Raw genomic sequence first — 24,771 nt, 5'->3', positions numbered from 1 at the left:
AGAACAGACAAGCTAACATACAATAGACCCTCGTTATATCGCCGCGGACGGCGCTGTAAGGATGGAAAATTTTTCAAATTTCCAAACTCTTATTTATATTTAAAGGAAAAGAGCATTATCGTGCTTGAAAACTTATGCGAAAGATAAATAGTTAGCATGCTGATATAACGAGAGTCTACTGTATAAGTAACGACAACTATAAATACTGAATCATCGATCAAATAACGCTTCTTAGAATCGAGTATCATTGGAATAAATAATAAGCAGTGAGGAGATAATTCTCCTTCTCACAATCAGATGTTTAACGGAACGAAGAATACGCGGAATAACCGAAGATTTAAGGTTTGCGTCTGTGTCATCATTTTCTTCGAGACAAGCCGGAGCTGATTGCAAATTACAGCTGATTGCTGTAATTCCGACGAACGTACGAGAATAATACGTCGTTTACCCGAAAACTCAATTCCCCGGAGATATTACAGTGTCGGGAGAATTACGCAATCGGATGTGTGCATGTAAACCCTTGACTGATAACGATGATTTATTTTCTAGTAGACTCTAATCGGAAGCACAGGAAACGTGTACAATTGCTTTATTCGAATGGAGTCCTAGTTGTGCGGTGTGACTATCCATTAAAATATTGACAATAAACAATTTTGCAAATATTTTTTATCTTCAGAAAATAATATAATAATAGATAAATAATAGGTAAAATTACGTTTCTCTTCGACGATAACTGTAAATCAAAATTCCTTAAATGTGTACTTTTATTTTTCATTCTTGATAGAAAAATCTTTTTTAGTGAATCTATATAGCCACTTACTGTCACTGATAACTGATGAAGTAAATGAAATTCTTCAAAATAAAGTACTAAACTTTAACTCTGAGACTGAGGATCGTGGAGAATACCTGAATTTTAATTTAATTTTGCATTTCATATTATGTATATTAATTTTTTAAATTTAACACTGTTTCTTTAAAAATTATTATATGTTTTGCTTTAGGCTAATATCCCTGTATATATTTTGTAAGTTTGGCTCTCAATTGACCCAGATTCCACTTTATTACAAATTGATTATAATTTTCAATATAAATAGTTTCCTTATATTCATCGAAGTCTGAATTTCTAACAAAAAATAAAATCAAATCCACGTGAAATAAGATATAAATACGGTTTATAAATATTTCAATGGATACAACAATGAGATCAATCTTTAATCACAGACATAATTGCTTTCCTGCCTGAAGGTTCACAATCAGCAAAACATCGTCACTGAAGCAATTCTTAATTGCTTTTAAATCGACAGGGGTCTAAATCGATGATGCTACAGTCTAAAATTATTGCCTGTTCTGTTCAGGTATACGAAAAGAGACAAAAGCTCGAAGTATGTTTTGCTGAATGGAAAGGTGAAAATTCGTGGAACGAGAAACTACCTGAGATCCTACGATCATAGGTCAACCCGAACGAGAGGATCCTTTTGAAACAATCGAATCATACGGGACCTCGAGCAGGCAAAGAAATCCGGGTAGACAGACCTCTGCAAGAGGTAACCTTTCTAAATCGTAAAATGGACCTTCCACCTTTGGTGTTTTCTAAAATCAGTTTCTGAGAAACCTTGCTCCTTTCATTTTCTTAAGTCCTATTGTGCTTTTGATCCACGAGTAAATATTACTGTTTTATTACTTTTAAATGAAATCTCGCGAACAACTGAATTTCTTGTACTTTGGAATCCAACAAATTATTTATAAAATATTTTATAACAATTTTTAAACATTATTCAAAGGCAGCTTATACTATTATAACTTAAACAATAATAGTAATAGACCTCATAGAAATGTTCTAATGTTTACAATTAAAAAAAGAAAAAAGATGTAGTTATTACTTTGTTATATTTTTGGACAAATAAAAATTACTGAGGTATAGATAGATAGATAACTTTATTTCACGCCTTTCGGCTTTGAAAGGGGAATTACTGGGGTATAATAGACCCTCACCTTACTGCTTATGCAATAATCGTATTATCAATTAAAATTAAAGACTGATTGGAATTTTAATTAACGAATGCTAATTAAAACAACTTAGAAAGGCTCTACCTTATCAAGTTTTTTTTATCCTGAACCAATTCCAGGTATAGAACTAAGGGCCTCAAAATTGCAAATAATCCACACAAAGAAAAAAAATAAAATTAAATCAACGTGATGTAAGCATAAAACTGCGTCATCGATAGGTTCAGGAACATTCCCGAACTTTCCTTATTTCCCACCATCAGAATATGTATATTATGTATGTATTTGTAACGCGTCCGAAGTAAATTCAAACGTTAGACCGAGAGATAGATTCATACGGCGTGGTTCCGCGATTTACGATTAGACGAATATACGGTGAATAAATTACATTTTGTGAATCCTGACTAACTTACAAGTTTATTTAAACCGATCAATATACATATTAAACTGGCGAGAATATCATATCCTTGGGTATATTTCTGAAAGGCCTCACCACCCCAGGACAACCAAACTTCGGATTTATAATAATTGAGGGACGAGAAATCGAACGAGACCATTTTCAGAACTGGCAAATAAACCGTTCTTAGGGTTAGGGTTAGGGTTAGGTTAGTCATTTTGCGCAAAAGTGCGTTCCTTTCGAGATAATAGGAAGGTCCATCACTTTTCGAATACTCTGTATGAAATATACTTATATTCGGCCTGAAAATCAGACTGTGAGGTAGTGGGGCTGCGCAATCGCGGGTATACTTCCGAAAGGCCCCATCACCCCAGGACAACCAAATTTCGGATTTATAATAATTGAGGGACGAGAAATCGAATGAGACCATTTTCAGAACTGGCAAATAAACCGTCCTCGAGATATACAGGGTATTCTAAAAGTGCGGAAACCCCCTATTATCTTGATAAGAACGCATTTCCGCGCAAAATGACTAACCCTAACCTTAACCCTAACCCTAACCTTAACCCTAACCCTAACCCTAACCTAGGTTAGGTTAGTCATTTCCCGTGAAAATGCGTTCTTATCGAGGTAATAAGGGGTTTCCGCACTTTTAGAGTACCCTGTATATCTCGAGAACGGTTTATTTGCCAGTTCTGAAAATGGTCTCATTCGATTTCTCGTCCCTCAATTACTATAAATGCAAAGTTTGGTTGTCCTGGGGTGGTGGGGCCTTTCGGAAGTTTCCCCATATCCTTCTTTTCTCTCCTACAGTGGAACAATTATTATTTAAATAACTATTTATCTGAACCCTAAACATATACAAGGATATTAACCTAAAGTTAAATGTATGAAAATAATATGAAGTACAAAGGCAAATTAAAATTGGGACTCTCTTCATGGTCCGTTATCCGAGGGTTAATTACAACACAATGAATATGTATTAATTCTTTTCATTATTAAACATATTTAAATTCGAATTACGTTTTCTGTAATACCTACGTTGTTACAGTTACATTTACCATTTCTTGGAGTTATCTATTTCATCAGTATTGCAAATTCATCGTATTAAAAAATGTTCACAAGAACAGAAGGCAATCATTGAATCATCGAATGTTGCAACTGTATGCTTTTTCTTAGTAAACCGAGGCATTAACATCAACAGTGACGTTTCGTAAGAAGTGTAAATTTGAAATCGTCTGTAAGCAAGTAGTCGAGATCGTGATTCACAAAATAATCAAAAAACCAGCGTAGAGACAACAGAGATTTTCAAGTAATCATGAATCTTATCAGAAGAAGAGCTCCTTTCTAACAAATTTAAATTTACTTCGAAGTCAAAGTTTCTCCCACGTCACGCAAATCCCATTTTTTATTCAGCCAAGTGGATCTTTCCGAAAGTTACCTATCAATTATAAATCGAGTAACGATATCATCCTCGTTTCCAGAGATCGCTTCGCGCTTCAGATGCGACTGGAAATTTCCACGAACACGTGTATTTACCACACGTACACTGACAGTCTCGTTCGTGTAATTAATCTGCTGACTGTAGATATTAATGCAAAGAAAGACACACGGTCACGAGAGTGTTCGTTATCCGGCAGTCATCAACGTGCAATGCCTGTTTATCGCACTTCAACAAACGTGAACGTCTGCGCGTATCTCTCTGCGACTGCATAGTATTCAATAAGAATGAATTCAATTACAGTATAAAAGTTATGTACAGTGGGTCAGAAAATTATTTGGTCACCGTTTAAAATTGGACCAAATGACTTGAGGCTTTTTGAAAAGCTATAAAAATTAATTTACTAAGATATATATTTTTGCTGTTTTAAAAAATTACAGTTTGTCGAAATCGTGAAAAAAATAGTGTAAGACAGTTTTTTGATTTTTTTATCCGAGCCTGAAATGAAAATTTAAAATATGACATTTGTAAATTTAAGTATGTTATGTGAATGCTGAAAATTTCATCGAGATCGGTCAATGCACTGGGAAGTTACAAGTAATTAAAATTTCCGAGAATCTTAGACTTTTCGTCTAAGAACGTGACTAGTTATGTTCTTAGATGAAAAATCGCGATTCTCGGAAATTTTAATTACTTGTAACTTCTAAGTGCATCGGCCGATCTCGATTAAATTTTCAGCATACACATAACTTATTTGAATCTACGAAAGACATATTTTAGATTTTTATTAGAAGTTCACATAAAGATGTTGAAAAATTACCCTTCACTATTTTTTCTCGCGGATTCAACAAATTGTAATTTTCTAAAACAACAAAAGCACATATCTCAGTAAATTAATTTGTATAGTTTCTCAAGAAACCTTAAGTCATTTGATCCAATTTTAAATGAGGTATTCTGTTTTAAACGGTGAGCGAATAATTTTGGAACCCGCTGTATGTTACAGTTAAAGAGCTAACTTAGTTAATGTATATAGTAAATGCATACTAATGAATGCATAATGAATTTATTAATAACTTCACTAGATAATGTATACACTCTCTATTGAAATTTAGTTAAAGTATTCTTACATTTGTACGTTTTATAAAATCTTACATTTCTATGCTATGATTCTGCATCTTATAATAGTTTTAATTGTTTTGGATTAATGTAAGTATAATTAATCTTTATAATATTAATTAACGTAAAATGAAAGAACTGTTTTACAACTGTTTATCAAGAATACATCAAAAGAAAAACAGTTATTAAAAATACGAAACCACATTCAAGCTTTGACTAATGCCTCTCTGTTAATGTATACATTATCTATTTAATTGATACTTTGTCTAAAAATTCATGTAGAAATATACATTAACTAGTGGATGTACATATACATTAACTGTAACATATATGTATATTTGTATATGCTGTTTATAAGAGACGAACCCTAGCTGTTCACTACAATCCGAGAAACACAGAGGGAACTCGTCGAGCTTATTAATTAGATAGTACTGAAAATATATCTTTTTTTTTCATGAAAATAATTTTCAAAAAATAATATATTTTTGCTTATGCCTTCAACATATTAGACGAATAATTTTTAAAGGAAGTATATAATTTAAAAAATAAAAATAATATGAAATATAAAATTACGGCTCTCTCCATGGTCAACCGTTTGAGAGTTAAAAAAAGGAATCATTAGAAATGAATCGATAGGGATAAACCCTATACATAAAGATATTAAATTACACAATTGTACGAACCAAAGCTTCTGATTGAAATACTCTTGAAAGGTTCAAATTTATTTGGTCAGTATCCATTACTATACTTGAAATTATACATAGTTTGCATACTTTTTACAAATAGAGTACTTATACAGAATTTGAACCTGTCCTCTCTAAAAATACATATTATTTTCTTTCAAGCCTGACGCTTAAAATAATTAAAAAATAAAATAATTTTTAAATTATTTGTTTCGAATTTAAAACTCGTAGATATGATAGTTAGACGGTTCATTATAAATAACAAATGAAGCACAAAACGTTAATAGACTTAATAAGCAATAATGTATAAATAATAATAAACATAATAAGCAATCATAATAATGATAGACTTAATAAGTCTTCTCCATTAATGCAACTGAAATATTAAAATTTAAGGATTCTGCAAGTAAAAGGAACTTATTGACATGAATTATTGCTTTCAGTGTTTATTTAGCATGAACTTTGTTCAAACTTGATTAAAGATTAGAATTACGAAATATTTTTAGAACTCAAATATGAGAAACGTCAAATATCTCAAACAAGCTGCTTAACCTGTTGAAATGCGTATCTTAAATAGCGCATTCTTCTTGTTTGTTTGAATTTAAATGAATTATATTACTCTAAGACTCTAAGAGATAGCCCTAATTCTCGTTTTTGATGTGATGTATAAAAAATGTAAAATCATAATCCAGAAACTTTTACGACACTAGACTAGTTGGACGCTAGACTTTTACGACTCTTGATATATTGCCGCGTGGAGATGACTTCTCACTATTCTGACGCGTGAAAAGAAAAATGTTATATCTTCATCATTAAAAAGACAATAATTACAGGTTTATAATCAACACTCGAAATATACTTTACTCGAACATATACTTTATGTAACATTAATTGACCTATGAGGCTGGAGGCAAGAATGATAGAAACAGTAGAAGAAAACGTCTAATCTACTTCAACTTTTCTTCCTCTTTCTGCTAAACTATAAAACAACCAGTAATAAAACTGTTGGAGAACAGTAATATACACTGCACAAAATTTCCATAAAGCCACTGTTTTTTGGTAGTCTTATAATTCCCCCAAGCTAATGACAATTTTGAGTATATCATTTTGGGAATATAAAAAAATATATATATCGACTGTAAAAATAAAAACAACATTTCTTTTAAAATAAGAACGTAAAAATGTAATCAAAAAGTAGACAATTAAGCTAAAAAATTATCTGTTATTGAATGCTGTTCTCTCAATGGCTGAAGAAAATGAACAATAAATACCAGCTTCGTTATTTATTTACTCTATATATATAGCAAACTCTTGTTATATTACCGTTCACCCTCATCATCACAATATATGAAAATGAAACGAGTGTTCACTCCTTTACCTTCCTTTTCGTAATAAAACAATTAAGTCATACATGGAAATTCTTGCCATGTTGCTATTTCTAATAATATAAGAGATTTCCATTCCTGGAATCCCATATATGGCAATATAACGAGAGACTACTGTAGAAAGGTGGTGTTAGAAAGGCAACGTACCTTTTTAGCATATGTCTTAGTTAGTATAAGATATCACAGCCTCAATTTATAAATATCAAAGTAAAAATACCTTCATACAGTGAATGTAGGTATAGGTTATGTCCGTGACTGTCACGGGCTTGCATAAATTGGACGTTTTAGCATGCCCGTATGTGTCACGGCGTGAGCGTAAAGGGTTAATAACGAGGCGAGTGGTGAGATTGATAAAATCTGCGATTGTGATATTAATATTTTCTTCTCTGTTCAGTTTAAAGCTTTATTAAAGCTAATCTACATAAAACTTTGCTTTTTATTTGTCTTTTACAGCATGCAATAAATTATATTTATGTACATAAATTTTCATTTAGTAACTATGTTCTGATAGAACATACTATTTTTTTTATATTTTACATATTCTTATCGCATATATCAATCAAACAAATATGTAGTCTATTTTAACAATGTTCACTTTGTGAATAGAAAGAAAGAGTGATAATATGGCTCTCTAATTTTATCTTTCTTTCTAAAATCTAATGTCTAATTAAAACTGCTTTAAATTTTTACTGGAATGCACGTAAAATAATGAAGTACAAGTAGGTGAAAGCACAAGAAAAATAAGTTAACCATATAGTAGACTCTCGTTATATTGCCACGTGAGCCATTTGACGTTCACATGGATATTAATGCATACTACTACCATCCTTCCACCGTCATAATTTAGGAAAATGATACATCCCCCCCGGCCTCCCCAATAAGAATTTGGAAACTCCTAGTCCTATCGGCGGCAATATAACGAAAGTCTACTGTACTATGAAAATCACCGAGGGAGGTCAAATTACCATTCTTTCTTTTAATATATGTGTAGATGAATTTTTGATTACATTTATCTGTAATGTCATAAATTAAAAAAAAAAATGTTTCACTTTAGACTAGTTTCGTTCTGAATGAGCGTTAGTATAATTAGAGAATCACTGAAAAAGCGCATGGCAAATACATAACTGTATATATCACGCTGTCAATATATGCTGCAATAAAAACATAACGGTTCCGTGAGAGCTGCGAGCAGTAATGTCTTAATTACATGTAACGTGCAAAATGAAAAATCACGCACATATATAATTTATCACGTGCCGTAAAAAAACTAGTGAAAAAAAAGTGTTGCAGATTAATCCCAGTAGGATTCGAATGTACATACAGAAAAAAGAACACTAACCTCGGAGTATTTGCGCGAGTAAAGATGAGTTCTCACGCAAATCGCTTCGTACATCAATTGACTTGTGATTTTAATGTTCAATATCTCATAAACCATTAACTACGGATATGTGGTCAAAACCACCTATTATTAGTTTCAGTATTCTGGTCAGTAATCAGTATTTTAAATTGGGGTGTAATACTTAGGAAACCACTGTTATTATTTCACGTTCGCAATTTAATGTTTTTTTTTCTTTGTTAAATTATTTGATAAAATTATTTTTGACGTCGATTGTTAATAGGGAATCGTATGACGTTACTCGCAACTCGAATGCCAGCCATTGATGACCTACGCGGCATTCAATGTGTAAAGGTCCATTTATACACAACTGTAGCTTTCCCCTCCCCGTGGCCATTGCCCCCATATAAGTTGAAAATAAAAACAAAACGTGCTCAACGTTATATTCAAATCATAAACTACGTGGGGGGAACTTACGTTGACGTTCTATGAATAGACCTTTAGAATCAATTTATATTAGACTAAAATTACCGTAACGCTGATGTAGTTACCCCTTTCTATGTCCACTCTCCTCATCGATTTCAAATAATTACGAGCGCCTTTGGTATTTCACTACTGAGCTTCGAATTTTAATCAACTTTAACTTGAAGGCAATTTTAGAGACGTATTATTTTTTTTTAAACAATGGAAATTTCTCTAAAATTTACATAAATAATAATTAGTTTAAATAATGCTTTGTTAACGCGTTCTCTGCTATGTGTACCGTTTTCGGTAGACTTTGAACTTCCTGCTCAGGCTAAATTAAATTTTAGCCAGTAAGGAGTTTAAAAAAAAAAGAAACGATAATCAACCAACTCTATTATTCTGTTATGTGTAACTTCAAAGGGAAGTTAGTATTAGGTGTAGAAATTAATTCGACGCTATTAGTATTACCATTTTAAATTTGAATATTTTCCCACCTACTAGAAGTTAGCCCCCCACTTGTAAAATAATTCAAATTTGACAATTGTTCTGACTTGTGCTAGGTTTGTGCTACATTGTGCTCGAATATTAAAATCGTAATATGAAAAATACGATGGGAAAATAAAAAAAAAAACGATTTTTTAGGCAAGCCCCCCACTTTCCATGTATTTCAATTTTTCCAATTGTGCTAAGTTGTGCTAAGTTGTGCTAACAGTGTGCTAAAACACCGCTCTCAAAAAATGATAAAAAAAAATCTTACGATAAAAAAGACATTTCTAGTCATTTGGAACATATTTAATATTATTATCCGTATGCTTTGTCTGATAAATACAATATTGTATATTTGAGTTGTGCTAGATTAGCACAATTTAGCACAACTTTCAATTCCTCCGGAACATCGATATAAATGGCACTTTACTCTTGTTCGCGATGCGTTGCTCTAGTTTTCCATCCAAAATATGCATTTGCAATCATCTGCACAATGTAGCACATACCTAGCACAAGTCAGCACAATTGTCAAATTTTAATTATTTTACAAGTGGGGGGCTAACTTCTAATAGGTTATTTTCCCGCGCTTTTGTGTATTTAAAAAATTGAGGAAAAATATTATGACAATAAAAATTCCATCAGTAATTATAGTTACCGTGACTTTTTGAAAATAAATCTTGAATTAAAGAAAAAGAAAAGGCAAAGAATTAATTTGTACATCTAATATATTTCAGGGATGAAATTAGACTACATATGAGAGTGAAGGTGATCTCAAGGTAATATTTTCTTAGATTTGTCGGTTTTTTTAAAACAGAAATCATTTGGAACAACTAATCATAATTTTTCAAAAACTTCTGAATGATTTTTAAGGTTTTCCAGTTTATCTTACTTTTTTCCTTGTTATTCATTCAAAACAAAGAAATTTTTATTCATGAGTTATTACAATTGCCCCTCAATCGTAATGCTAAAAATTCTATACTCCTTTGATTAGATAAATACAATTAACGGTGTGTGTTGTATATTTATGGTTCCCTTTCCCCTGAAAGTTTCACGGTGTCCGAGCTCGGGCTGAAAAGCTTGGCTACAGGGAAAGTTTCAGGCCGGTTATAACTGCCGGCAACCGTAACGTGATTCGGTGAAATAACGTTCACGGGAAACGTGCTTAGCCATGGGAGAGTGTGTTCAGCGAAAGTCCCGATTAGGAAGCGCTATATCTATTGCGCTTGCGAACGCGGACGCGATGAAACGACACTTTTGGCTATCCGAGAAATGAGTCAAACAGGATACCTCGACATCGTGAGCAATCCAAGGCTTTTGCATTGAAACGGTATGCGCGAAATATGTACGGTATTGTTTCCTCAAATGGCACTAGCCGCGAGTTTGCGACACGTCTTTTAGAAAGGAAAGTATTCATTTGAAGATTTCTCGCTATTACTACTTTAATCGCCATGTTTCCATATTTAATTTACCCATGGATTTCTACAAAAATTTCTTGTTTATAGTGGTCTGCATTGATATTCGGACATTACAATATTTAAATAAAAATTAAATAAAACTGCTGAAAAAATTTGAACCTTTTTTTCAGGTCATTTATATTCATCAGTATTTTTAATTTATGAATTACTTTTGGCTTTGATTTAAAAAAAATAAAAAAATAAAAAAAAAACAAGAAATGAAAGGAGTAAGTTTTTTTAACAGCATTTCAAAAAGTGATAAATAAATTATTTTTCTATTTAGGGAATCAATTTGCTCATCGCAGAACGAATAAAAAATAAAAAGAATCTCAAAGTTTAGAGTCTAAAGTTGTTAAGATATCTTAATATGTTCGATATTTAAATATTAAATTTTCCAATGCAGAATTTTTTATTCGTTATATAAAACGTGACACCAATTTGTAACTTATAAAAAAATATTTTTTATTTTGTGGAACACATTGTCGCTTGAATCACAGACTTTGGACACTTTGGAGTACGTGTTCTAATTTATGCAACGATTATGCAAATTAGGAACTCAATCCATTCCAAGAAACAGGTTACATGCTTTTCAACGTATTAACATCTATTAACATCATTGTATCAGTATACAATACGTTTCAAAAAAAGAACATATAAGAATACTAATTAAAACTAAAACTGTTACAAATAAAAATTTAATTTTCAAAGAATTATTAATTGCAATGTACCACAATCCGTTATGCAATGCAATGTAATTCGATAATATCTAATTAACAGTTTCCAAGTAGGAAATAAAAAATTGATTCAATGTCATCAATACTTACAATACACGACACTCGATAATTGACATACGTTTAATGAAAATGCAACGATCATGAACGACCCGTGTCTCAATACCGTTACTTTTATCTACGTAAAAATGATTTCCGATGCAAATGCATGGCAAAAGTTCACCGCATGCAATTAGATAAGGCAACGAGATTAATAAAAAGCGCAATGACACTTCGCAATCATTGTTTTCCTGTTCTCTTATTTTTCTTTCCATTTAGTATTAGAAAGTCACGTTCAAACTGGAATTTTACAAAATTCTTTTAATTATTTTATATTTAAATTTAAATTGCGATTTGTACTTTTGGACAGAATAATTTTATTAAGTGTATTATGGCCTCTTCTTTCTTCTAATCTATAAATGTTCAATAAGTCTAAGTTTTGTAAATTAAATTGTATAAAAAAATCTGAAATACAATTATACTATTTTTTATATTACTCAGTTGAAATGTTTGATCCGCGATTTTCAATTACAAAATTTTTAATTTAAAATGTTAAATTAACAGATATTATAAAATTACAAAATTTTAATCAGCAATATGGTAACACAAAGATAATGCACGACACGTGTACGTAAATTACAGTTGATAAATTACATAAAAGCTTTATCTACTCATTTAAAAATTCTATCTTCCCATGATATTAGAAAATTGTATTGCGTCAGAAAAGAACAGGATAGTATCTATCGTTTACATAAGTACTTTGACAAGATGGAAACATTATTCAGATTAATCTATAGGTGTTAATCTTAATGATGCTGTATTTCTTTTAATCAACTTGAACAACTTCTTTAGTTCAGTAGAACCTTGTATCGGTTCACCTTCAATTGCATAACACTAATAAAATTATAATCCAATTTCAAGGATTTCAAACATTAATAAAGGAAACTCTATTGAATATTCAAAAGTAATCAAAATTAGTTGATAATTTTGTATAAAAATTAATCGATTTGAAACGTGTTTTTAAAATTTTCATATGAATTACATAATGCTTGTAAACAATTTTTTAAAAGAAATAGTACAGATAGCAAAAAAATTGTTTGTAACTATGACCAAAGGTTGAACAGAAGCAATTAATGCTATATTTTTATAAGAAAAATAAGTCAATAAAGTACTCATTAAAATTTACTTACGTAGTATTTACAAACGTAGAAGCTATAACATTTTATAACAGAATTTTTTTAACGAAACAATTATATAAGAAACTTATTTGTTTTATTGTTAAAAACAATAATAAAGAAAAGCAGTAAATTATGGACTATAATGCAAAAGAAATTATTATATTTCTACGTTTTACTTCAAGTATTAGGTGTATAAGTTAATTTTACGCCCTTTCTTTTTTATAATTTAAGATTTCTTTTTAAAAAGTCATGGCAACTCCAATTATTAAAATAATCTTAATTGTTATCATATTTTCGCGCCACTTTTCAAATACACAAAAGCGCGCGAAAATATCAAAAGTTAATAATTAAGAAAGTGTAATACTAAATGCACCAAATTAATTTGTATACCTGATTTCTTGTTTTTTCAGAATATGTATTAAGTACTTTTAAATGGATTCACGTTCATATTCTAAAGGAATATGGAAATAAAGGAAATAAAAATTCAAAGTAGAAGTTACTTTTTCATGCGAAATAATTGGTTTTTGATTTTTTTAACTACGTTGCACTACAACAAAAAATCTGAAAAAATTCAGGAGTAAAAGTTATACTAATATGTTATTACCACAGTAATATAAAAGTAGTGCTCTTACATTTTCAATAACAAATCGCGTTTTTTCAGATTGTTTGTTCGGTTTTTCATTTTTTACAACTAGGATTTGCAATGAAAAAATCTGAAAAAATTCCCTAATGTGCGCTACCATGTTTGTAGTGTATCAGAATTTTTTCAGAATTTTCGAATGTTATTAAATAGGAGAAATGGGGCACGATCTGGCGTCTCTTTTGTCCCCCCTCACTGCCCCCCTGGTTAAGATAAAGGGTTGAAAATTGGTGTACAGTATCTTCTTTCGATATGCTATCGAATGACGCATTCTGAATTTAATTTGGTTCAAGGGCCGTTTTTCCTATCTAATCCGGCTATATCCTTTGGTAAATTTTACCGTTTGTAAACGTTGTCCTCATATGCACGCGTTACACCCCCCTTGGGGACCTCCGTGGAGGTATTTTATACGACTGAAAAATCATAATTTAATTCAACGAATTGTTTAGCAAAGCTTCGCTCTTTTTTTCTTTTCAAGAAAAAATAATTCGTGATCGAAAGGGTTAATTCTTATTTCGTACACACAGGACATTTAAGCCTAGAGTACTCAGCAGTCAAAAGGTTAAAGAAGTTCTATTTGCTGTAATATATGTAAACCAGCTGATACCAATGTAATACATAGCACATATGGATGTTTGGAACTGAGGAGTGGGGAGGGGAAGGAATTAGTATTTGTATACATTTCATAATTCTATTAAAAACCAACATATGTTTTAAAAAAAATTATTTAAATTCTTAAGTCAAATTGACTCACTTCGGCAATCTAGTGTTAAAACTAGTTGTATCATTTACAAATAAATGATTTGAACAGTGGACAAGATTTGATGTTGATTGTAATAAAAGTCTAGCATAAAAGAGCGGATCAAGCGTGCATACACGAAGATTCACCGTCCGGTTGTTTTCGATTGAAGTAACTGAAAGGTTCGATCATGGCTTCGTTTCGTAGCACGCGTTGAAGAGACCATGGATTCCGAAGGTCAAAGGTGAAAGTGAGCCGCGAGAGGAAAAACAGCTGGCTAGTACGAAGTCAAGAGCGAAGAAGCAACTCGGCGCCAGTTGAATGGAAATTGGCGCTTCACGCACTGATTCTTACGTAACCGAGGCATAGCTGGGACTCTCTTAACTATCCTAATTACCCGGTTGTCCAGCGTGGAAACGATTCAAACGCTAGCCACCGACTTTGCTTGATTGTCAGCTGTCTTCTCCTTGCTCGAGGCGAATTAACCCTTGGGCTACGACTCTGATGGACTCGTAACTTTACCTTTATCCATTGCTTTTCTTTCATACTATGTAATTCACGGTGTCTACTTTAATACCAAGTAATGTTATCTAGATATACCTACATTAAGCTTTTCGATACTAAGGGCGGAGTGAAAATTTAAAAATGGCAATTAATTATTGCAAATAAAATTATTGAGAACATACATACAAATTGTAAAAAAGATACTGATGAAATAATAAATATTAATGAAGCTCTGATAACCCTCGGACGGCGAACCATTTAATTCAATTTTGTACTCCATATTATTTTCATTTTCTAAATTTTATACGGTTCTCTTTCGTTAAAAATTATGTTTAACTTTAGGTTAATATCCTTATATATGTTTTTATAAGTTTGGGTCTAGATTTTTTTGTACGTCTAATAAAATGAATATTAAATGAATATTTTATTATTTGTATTTTTGAACTTTTCAGAATCCTAATAAATCTTTTAGCAAATGAATACCAATCTCCCGTCACTTTTGAATGTTGGGAAAAGAATGTTTTTTAAAATGATTGATACACTGATATCAGTGAATCGATCATAATCGTTGGTACAAGAAAGGATTCAGAAGATTTGAGTTAAGCCGCGTTGTAAAAATAAATAGCACATGATCTCTTGTTAACCTTATTGTTTGAATTTGCAGTATGCTACTTTTCATAACGATAAATTGACCTCTACGACAGGACTTAATACACATAATGCCTGATGTTCTTCAATTGCTCGTATGCCGGCATGCTATGATATCGTGACATCGCGGATATCACGTGGACAAGATAGAAGAATACGATGTCGTTGCGATTGGAATGTTGCAGCCAAATATTCTGCTAAACTGTTAATGTTTATGTTGTTATTGTTAATAATATGCTTGAATCGTTGTGTATAATTAAACAATTTATATGCGCCGGAAACATTAAAATAAACTAAAAATCAATTTCTCCAATTTAAACTTAAATTCTATTTCGCTCCAAAAATAGAAATATAACATCAGTAGGAAAATTCAGAATTTACTTTTGTTTATTTAGGAATTTATAAAGAAAAATATCAATTACTGTTAAATAAAAAGAGTTAATATTTAACTTGCCTTTTTGTAGATAACTTTTAATTTCAAATTTTGGTAATTAGTCTAAGTTTTCTTTGTTAATTGTTTTAAAAATAAATTAATAGTTGTTTGAACTGGTTAAGTACAATCTAAAATGGTCAATTTTAATTTTTTAAAAACTCGAATATTATTATACAACAAACAATTAATATTAACTGAGTGATTATTGATAATATTATAGAAATACATTTCTTTGTAAGCTTCAAATCGCTCAATTAAATTTACAAAGAAAAAGAAAACAATAATATTAAGAGTATGTAAAAATTTCCATTGTTTATAAGGAGATTTTCTTTATTATTATTTTATAAATGATAACTAATTTTTTGTGAACACTCATCGCTTGTTATTTTTTATGCAACGGATAGATACTGTGATAACACTGTGTATTGTTACAGCAAATAGCACCATTGAAGGATTATCAGTAAATTAATAACAATAATTATTCATCAATATTTCTTATCACTTCAGCAGTTGTTTACAAAAACTCTTACAATAATAAATATGTATTTATAAATTTTCATTGTAATGATATGTATATCTGTCTTATATCACTTTGTATACACATTGAATAATCGACCTAAATTTATTAATAAAAAATCTATGTCAGAAAATTACTAAAATAGCTCATATCACTATCTAAAGGTGAGCAATTTCATAATAAAAATAAGGTTAGGTTTATTATTATTATATTATTATTTAATCAAGTATAGTCAGCAAAAAACACAATATAGCTAAATAAGTAAGTAATAAAATAACATTGCCTTCACTCGAATATCTATACTCGTCAATGGTATTAAAAAGTAAAAGAATGGATCTGAAATCCATGAACTAAGGCCTTCTTTAACATCTACAAATTAATAGTAAAAATTGTAATTCATCTGATGTTCCTTTTATTAATAAAAAAAAATGTAATATTTTTTCATTATCTAATAAATTCCCTAATATTTAGCAATTATAAATATCAATTTCTTAAAAAATGAAAATTTTGAGAATTATCATTATTTATATATCATTTAAAACTTTAATATATATTAGTATAAGCTTAAAGATTTATTTTCCATAATGCATGGTAACTCTCGAGCACTAGAACGTATGGTAGAATCTCTTTTCCCTATATGTATGTATCGCCACTATCCCTAAGGAAGCCTCCATGCTCGGTGCTGTACGTATCAGACGAAATGAATATAAAATGGTCATTTATATCGTACGGAGTGAAAAACACCCCTAAATAGATATACAATGTTCATCATTAATATAAAGTTACTATTTTAAACTTTCCTTTGTTTTCGACTGTATGACTCATCGTCAAATAATAATCTAGGTCACGAAACCCGAAAAAGAATAAATAAATTTAAAAAAATATTAGTCATATTTAAAAAATTCATCAAGTCTAACTGTGATAGGCATGAAGTTGAAATTTATCGAAGAATTAGTTTGCGATCGAGGAAAGAAGATCGTGGATCGATGTTAGGAACTCGTGAGTCGCGGTCGGCATACGTTGAAGATGATTTTCAAGGCACGACTTGGTCGAGCGGACAAAAGAAGCAGGCACAAGGAGAGGCAACGAACGTTTCGCTTTCCGACGCAGAAGAGCGTGTCACCCCTTTCGAGACTTGGTGCGTTGGTTTTTCCCTTTGTTGACGTGACCACCGTGCGTGCGTGAGCGCGGGACGAGAGTGATTGTAAAACGCGATGACTAAGTGCAACGTATGATTCAGTGTCTTGATAGCGAGTGGAAAAGATGGCGACACGACGTGTAAAAACCGGGCTCCAACTTTCAGATTCGATTCACTGCACTTGCCTCGTTTACCAGCTTCTCTTTCTTTGCTTCCTGAAACCGTGTCCAATGACACTTTTTACCGTACCACCTTCTCGATATTTTCCTTACATCGCATCGCGAGAGAGCCGATCAAGACGAATGTAATTTCGGGATACGTATCCTTAACCAGAGGAGAAGCAGAACGAACGGAGAGCCAGTTTTATATGCAAATAAAAGTATGCCATTCGAGAATCCAAGGTTCTTATTGGAAAACAGCGAAACGAATAATAACTGAATAAATATGAAGCATGACACGGCGTTTATTCATTCTCAACCAGTCCCGCGTTTCAAGTATTCAATTTATTTTCTCAGCTGATCTAGTTAACGCACACCCACACCTCTGTCTATACGTTAGGATTGGCATAAACATTTTGCATCGCATTGATATTAATATAAACATTGATTTTTGTCTTTAGAATTATTTTGTTTGAATTGGCTACGGTTTTAAAACTTTTGAGATTACATTCTCAATTTAATTTGGACTTTAATTTGGAACACACAAAATTATTTATTTTTTATATTCTGATATTAAAAATACAAACTTTAACTTTAGAAATTCACCTGTTCAGAAGTTATGCGTGTGTAAAAAATAAAGCCTTTAGCGTATTTGTGAGGTTAGGTTGACGCCATATTGGCTTCTGTTTATAATCTGATTCAGGGGCGGCGCGAGACAGGTCAGCGCGTTCGCCGGAAGCCGGCCTCGCGTTTTGAAAGGCCCCGCGGTCTACGAAAACTCGTGGTTGAAACTAATAAAAAATTATCTTCGATCATCAATAAGCCAGGACCGATTTACATCTCTGGCTATTCTTTCAATAGAAAGCGAAGTAGCAAACTCAGTCAATTTTGATGACGTAATCAAAAATTTTGCGGCGAAAAAAGCGAGAAAAATTATGTAACATTCATCTTACAAAAAATATATGTAACATCCTTTGTACTTATAATAATTAATTCCTTATTGTAAAATTTAAGTATTGGGTTTGAATGTATATTTTGGCCCCGCAAAATTTTTGAACCGGGCCCCGCAAAAGGTCACGCCGGCCCTGATCTGATTGGTCCGCGGTTACCCGCCAAAATGATAGCAGCTAATATGGCGTTAAACTAACCTCAAAAGTATACTAAATACGCTTAGCTTTCCATACAAACAACTTTTGAACTGATGGATTTCTAAAATTAAAACCTGTATTTTTGAATTTTTCCTTTCGAATACTACTAAAATATATATAAAAAAGTTAATAATATAGGAAAAATAAAGGAAAATTGAAAGAAGAAATTCCGAAGTACAACTTCTGTATGAGAAGAAACAACGTATCGCATTCAGTATTTGTTTTACACTCACATACGAATACCATTGTTTGCTTTATCAGAATCAACCTCCTGTAACGTTTCACTGCTGGTAGAAAGTTAAACAGTTTTCACAACCTACGCGTTGCCCACTCACGGTTCCACGAACGTATTGTTTGAAACTTTTCCTTCTCGTTTCCCCTGCTTTTCCATACTAATCGAATCTGATCGTAAATCAGGCTGCACATGAGAACGTAACGAATAAAAAAAAAAAAAAAGATCAGCTATGCATAAAATGAATTTATCCAGTCAAGGATTATGTTACTTCGAATAACCTGCTTTCGATTTAATAATGAAATCACGGTAACAAGGTTCACAGTCAGCGAATAGAGATCTGCTCTATTGTATTCCGTTTCACAGAAATATTATTTCATCTCGTATAGAAAATGAGAAATCCGAAAGTTCACATCGTTTATGAGATTCGTAAAATTAAGTAACGCATATGTGACGAAAAACTTATTTTTCATTATAAATGAAACTTTGTTTTTATCCATAGACTTTCAACTATCTCACGCTTTGTTTATTAGTTTTATGAAAAAGGCCTAGAATCACGTGTTGAAAATTCGCTGTAACATATTGCAAGCACGTATGTTTATTATTCATTTACGTGGAAGAAAAAAAATGATGTAGTTTCATGGACGTTAAACATATTACAGAGATTGCTATGTTTATCAGTAAGAAATAAAAAAAAGGGAGGGGGGAAAAGGTTTACCTTAGGCGGTTTGAAAAATGATATTTTTCTGATTGTTGAGAAAATTGTAGTACACATTATTCATCGTGTATCGAGGGCAAGTCACGGTTCAGTCGTTTGTTCGTTGCGTACAGACACGATTTACATGGCTACATGCGAGCCGAGCTTAAACCGCTCGGGAAACACGTTAGCCCACAATCAATGTACCATTCAGGCTGCTAACGATAATTCATCAACGAGACAATGCAAAAAGTTTGTCTGTTGCAACGCGTTGTAACGCTAGTTCGTTAGTTGGAGCGGAAACAGAACAGGAATATCAAAATAACGAATTAATTAAAAGGATCAGATACACAGGGTGTATACTGTTCTCCTTGGCTTGATTGCTCTAAGGAACATTTTGAAATATCCGTGAAAAGAGATAAAAACATCTGAGAAATAGTTAGAAGAAAGGATTTAAATCTCTACGAAATACATGTGCAAGTAAACTGGGGTGTTTATGTCATTTCAAAAAATCTAATATAATTCTAGCATATTTATAAAAATTTCTACTACATTATACGATAGTTATGTATGTCAAAAATTTGAAACTTTTATTTATAAAAATTACTGTTTTCAGAGATCTATTGCCTCCAAAAAATTTTCTTATATAAATAACTGCATCACATACTTATTTTCTTTGTTCATTTAGTTTTCCTTTTGAAAATTTCGTTAAGAAATTGAATTGAATTGAATTTTATTTAAATTAGTCATCTTTGATAATTAAAATGAACATTGCTGACCTGGGTATACATGCTTTCATTATTTCAACATTTTTCCTATCACTTATAATAAAATATTTGCATATCTTTATTTATGTAACAGCTTTATTGAATGTCATTCAGTTTACATGTGCAAGGACAGAATGAGATTATAAATAGTGTTTAAATATATAATTGATTTAAGTTGTTTACCGAATTATTCTATCGACACTCTCTAATGATATGATTAAGTCATTCATATATTATAAATATTTAAATATACTTGAATAATGACCATTTAAAAATGATATTGGAAACGCAATTATTTTTGTAAGTTGTTTTTAATTTGTTACAGTTTGTAATTGTATTTTCTCTCGAACCTTCAACTTTTGAAAGAAATTGAAAAACTACAAATAATCTCTTGTTTCAATATATTTACATGTTTGCAACTGCAATTATGAGGTACATCATTTTATTCAAGGGAGTTCATAAAATATTATATTATTATTTAATAGTTATTAAAAAAATTGTTTTCAAATCTAAAATTTTTCAAAATTAAAAGAAACGCTTTTTAATGGTACAAGTTAAAAAATGTTAAACAGTGTTATTAATGAAAAATCCTTTGCTGTAAAATTTTGAGAAGATGATTGCAAATGATATCGAGAAAATTGCACTTTCTCATTGAAAACCAAATCATGTAATATGTGATAAAACCATTCAATTCATTAGTTTTATGGCACGTCTTGAACTTTGTTTTGTAATTTCCATTTCACGAAGCTCATTAAATTTTGCAACAATTAAGTAAGCAGTTTCAAAAGATCAAAGGTCAGTTGCTTGTGATTTTTGGGCCAGTCTTATTGCATTGCAAATGCGCGGTAATTGAAAGCAGTCAAGTATATTTTAATAATGCATCTTTTAATATTACCATAAAATTTCAAAATAAAGAATAAAAATTTAGAAGGAACATCAAATAGAATTGTATGTAAGACATAAAAAGTTTGGAGAATTCATATTTAAACTATAAACCATTACATATGTTTAAAAATGATTAAAGAAAGTGTCTTTAAAATCATAAAATTAGAAATACTGAACTGCCCAAGTATTATACACTTCAGAAAGTACGTTCGGTTTTTCCCACAGTTCACAATTTGGTGTGCAGATGTTTTATTGTTTTACCTGCTTTTATGATCGCAAGGACAAGAAAATGATAAAATGAGTCGGTTTAAAAGAGAAATGAAATTTTAGTAAATATGTGTATTTTTAATTCATCCAACTGATTAGCACTTCTGATTTGTTTACAGAAAAATATTAGTTAGATAAGAATTAGTAAAACAATGATTACATAAAAAGGGAATATAAATCAAATAAAAAGTCTACAATTGTTTACTCCTAAGGCACAGATTTCTATAAAAATAAAATCCATATTCCTGTTTACATTAGAAAAGTAATAAAGAATGATAATTAATCTGTTCAAAATTCAATTATAATTACTAAACTTTACAGAGTTGAATTTTATAATAAATCACAAAGCTCAACGTTACAAAATAATAATAAACTGAATAAATATGTATATAATAAGGAACAGTGTAAAATTTAGGAAGTAATACAAAATACATAATTAAATTAAAACTATGGCTCTTTCCATGGCCCGTCCTTCGAGAGTTAATGTATTATTATGTCATAGAATTGAAGAATGCATGAATATAAAGCATAAATAAGTATAGAAATTTAAAAAAAGGACACTCTGTATATATATATTTTTATTTTAAAGTCTCTATAGTATACACAATGAATCGTATTTCTTTGTTTAACTGAAAATGGCAAAAGCTTGATACGAAATACGAGGATTGTATCGCACAAAGCTGACTCGACGATACGAGCGTTATTTCCTCTCTGTTGGAAATTATGTATGCTGTACTAATTGTCTATACCATTGTATTACGTTTTCTACCCGCTATCAAATGTAATTTTATGTAATGGACTCGTATTGTGCCAGAAACTTATGCAATTCGCTAAATAATTGTACATTCATATTACACAGAAATCATACTGTGCTACTTTGAATTTGAAACCGCAGAATAATTAATATGATGTAATCAGTGGCTTTAATTATTATTATAATGTGATAAAAAAATGAATCCTATGAATAACATTACAAACATTAATTATATGTAATTTTTAATTTATTATTTAATTTGAAAAAAAAATGCATGGTACTCAATTATTCAAATTATCTAAAATGTAAAATAATGATTAAGTTAATATTTAATTGGACCAATAAAAACTGAATATATATTGTAATAATTATAATTATGGATACTGCAAATATAAAAAATTAATTAGTATTAATATTTCAATAATATAAAATTGAGAAGTTTTCGAATTGTACAAGTGAAACGACTATAACTATAGCATAATTACAATTTTCTATATCTGAGTATTAGAATTTAATTTTTAACCATAGTGTTTTATTATTAAATCATAAACTTTTATAATGTATTTTTTAGCATATCCAAAGAATTGTATCATTCTTTTGCTTCCAAGTCACGTACAGCTGTGTTTAAATTGCCAATCTGAATTTAACCAATATGCAAAGATTTACTTGGAAGTTTAACCCGTTCGTTACAGCAAAACTGCCAACCGTTGAACGGGACTCCGTGCCATAAGCGTACATTTTCCGCGCGGACAGTGTCTGGCGGTAAACAGAGTTTATAGTCGCCTAGAGTATCTATACAAAGATCGTTTCATAGCAAGGGACCGTAGTTACCTATAATACAGGGTGTCCCTAACAATTTGTCCATCCATTTCAAAATAAAGAACGATTTTAATGGAAAATCGAAAAAGTAATTCATTCAAATTGAATTTTTTTGAAATTCAAATGAAATTTAAATAAAAGATACCCACTTCAAAACATATTTGAAATTAATTTTTTTCTTACACTGTCAAAATTGTTTCAATTTTTTATAAATCATATAGTTAGAACAACAACAGACAGATCGTTAGAACAACAATATTTTGAATTTAATTTTAAACTTTATTGATCTTCACCTTCTAAGCTTTAAATTATCTTTTGGAATGTGCCAAAGTTTTCCATTAATTTTCAAGATTGATCTAGCATCTGCCATTCTACGGTTAAAATAATAAAAGTATTATTAAAATTAATTATTCCTTATTAATAATATCTATTTGTTATTTTCATTTGTGTTTCGAATTTGTAATAAAAAGAATCATCTTTCATTTCAACAGATAATTTCTTACCTAGCTGTGTCCTATTCATGAATCACAATTTCAAGATCATTTCAAGGTCAATGGAAGGTCATTTTAAGAAAACAATCAAACATAATAAAGAGCTTTCCCACGCAGTTTCAAATATAATAAAACCTATGAGAATCATCGCTTAAATATAAACAATTTTTTGTTGCAACAATATTCAATCAGCTATTAATTATGTTCAAATATATTAAGTAAAGAGGGTATAATAGCATGGTGCTGTAATAAACAATTTAAATCTTCTTTAATAGCTTGCTATTTACAGGAAGCCTCATTTTCTATATTATGATTATTATTACTGTATTTTTACAATAGGTAAAATAAATTGAAGAAAAAAAAGAAAATAATCAGCGATCTTTAACAGGCGTAAAAATAGAAAAAATCTTATCCTTTTTCTCTTTAATAAATGACACTGTTGCTGTGACTAATGTAATTTATGACTTATGCATGTCACGTGTACTCTCGCTCTTCTTTAACTTTCTCAAATAAAGCGCCAATATTCTTCAAAAAAAGTCGGTGAATAATTAAGGCCATGTTATTCAATAATAAACTATAATTGGATACACCACAAATTAAAAGACTAATAAATACATAATAACAAATTTAAATTATAATATTGAATTCATCATATTTGAAAGTGGTGAGTATAAGTTCCATACCATGAAAGTGGTATAAAGAATATTTATAAAAAAGGCTGCATACTGAGATTAGTATATTTGAAATTTATTAAACATAAGATCATTAAAATAAAAAAATTAAAATATAGTACAAAACATTAGATATTTTAAAATATTAATTGATGAAAGTAATTCATATTATTTTCAGAAAATTGTATTTACAAAAATCATTCTTTATTTTATAAAATATAATTTTAAATAAGATAGTGTATGGATAGACCTCTAACCCTTGGCTGCGTTATGTTGCAAATCTGCTATGTAAAATAATATACTATAAAATTCTTGTTTTTAAACATTTGTAACTATAAATTTTGTTTTAAATTTAAATTTGTTTCAAACAATAAAAAATATTCTATTCTAGGAATTTATTTAAAAAAATTATATAATATTGAAAATTTTCAATAGAATATTTTTTATTATTTAAACCTGTACTTGTTTTCCAAAATGATCCTTTCCATCAAGTATGTCTACCTACATTTGTATATTCTACTTCTATAATTATTTGATGAATCACTATA

General features: G+C 30.4%; 1 protein-coding gene across 1 annotated transcript in view; it reads right to left on the bottom strand.

Moving 5' to 3' along the window:
* Nucleotides 1-24,771, bottom strand: part of LOC114878876 (protein TIS11) — a 45,538-nt gene that overhangs the window by 7,015 nt on the left and 13,752 nt on the right. The gene's annotated exons all lie outside the window — the stretch shown is intronic.

Source organism: Osmia bicornis, chromosome 14 (genome assembly GCF_907164935.1).
Source record: "Osmia bicornis bicornis chromosome 14, iOsmBic2.1, whole genome shotgun sequence".
Classification (NCBI taxonomy): Eukaryota; Metazoa; Arthropoda; class Insecta; order Hymenoptera; family Megachilidae; genus Osmia; species Osmia bicornis.
This window is presented reverse-complemented; position numbering and strand designations above follow the sequence as displayed.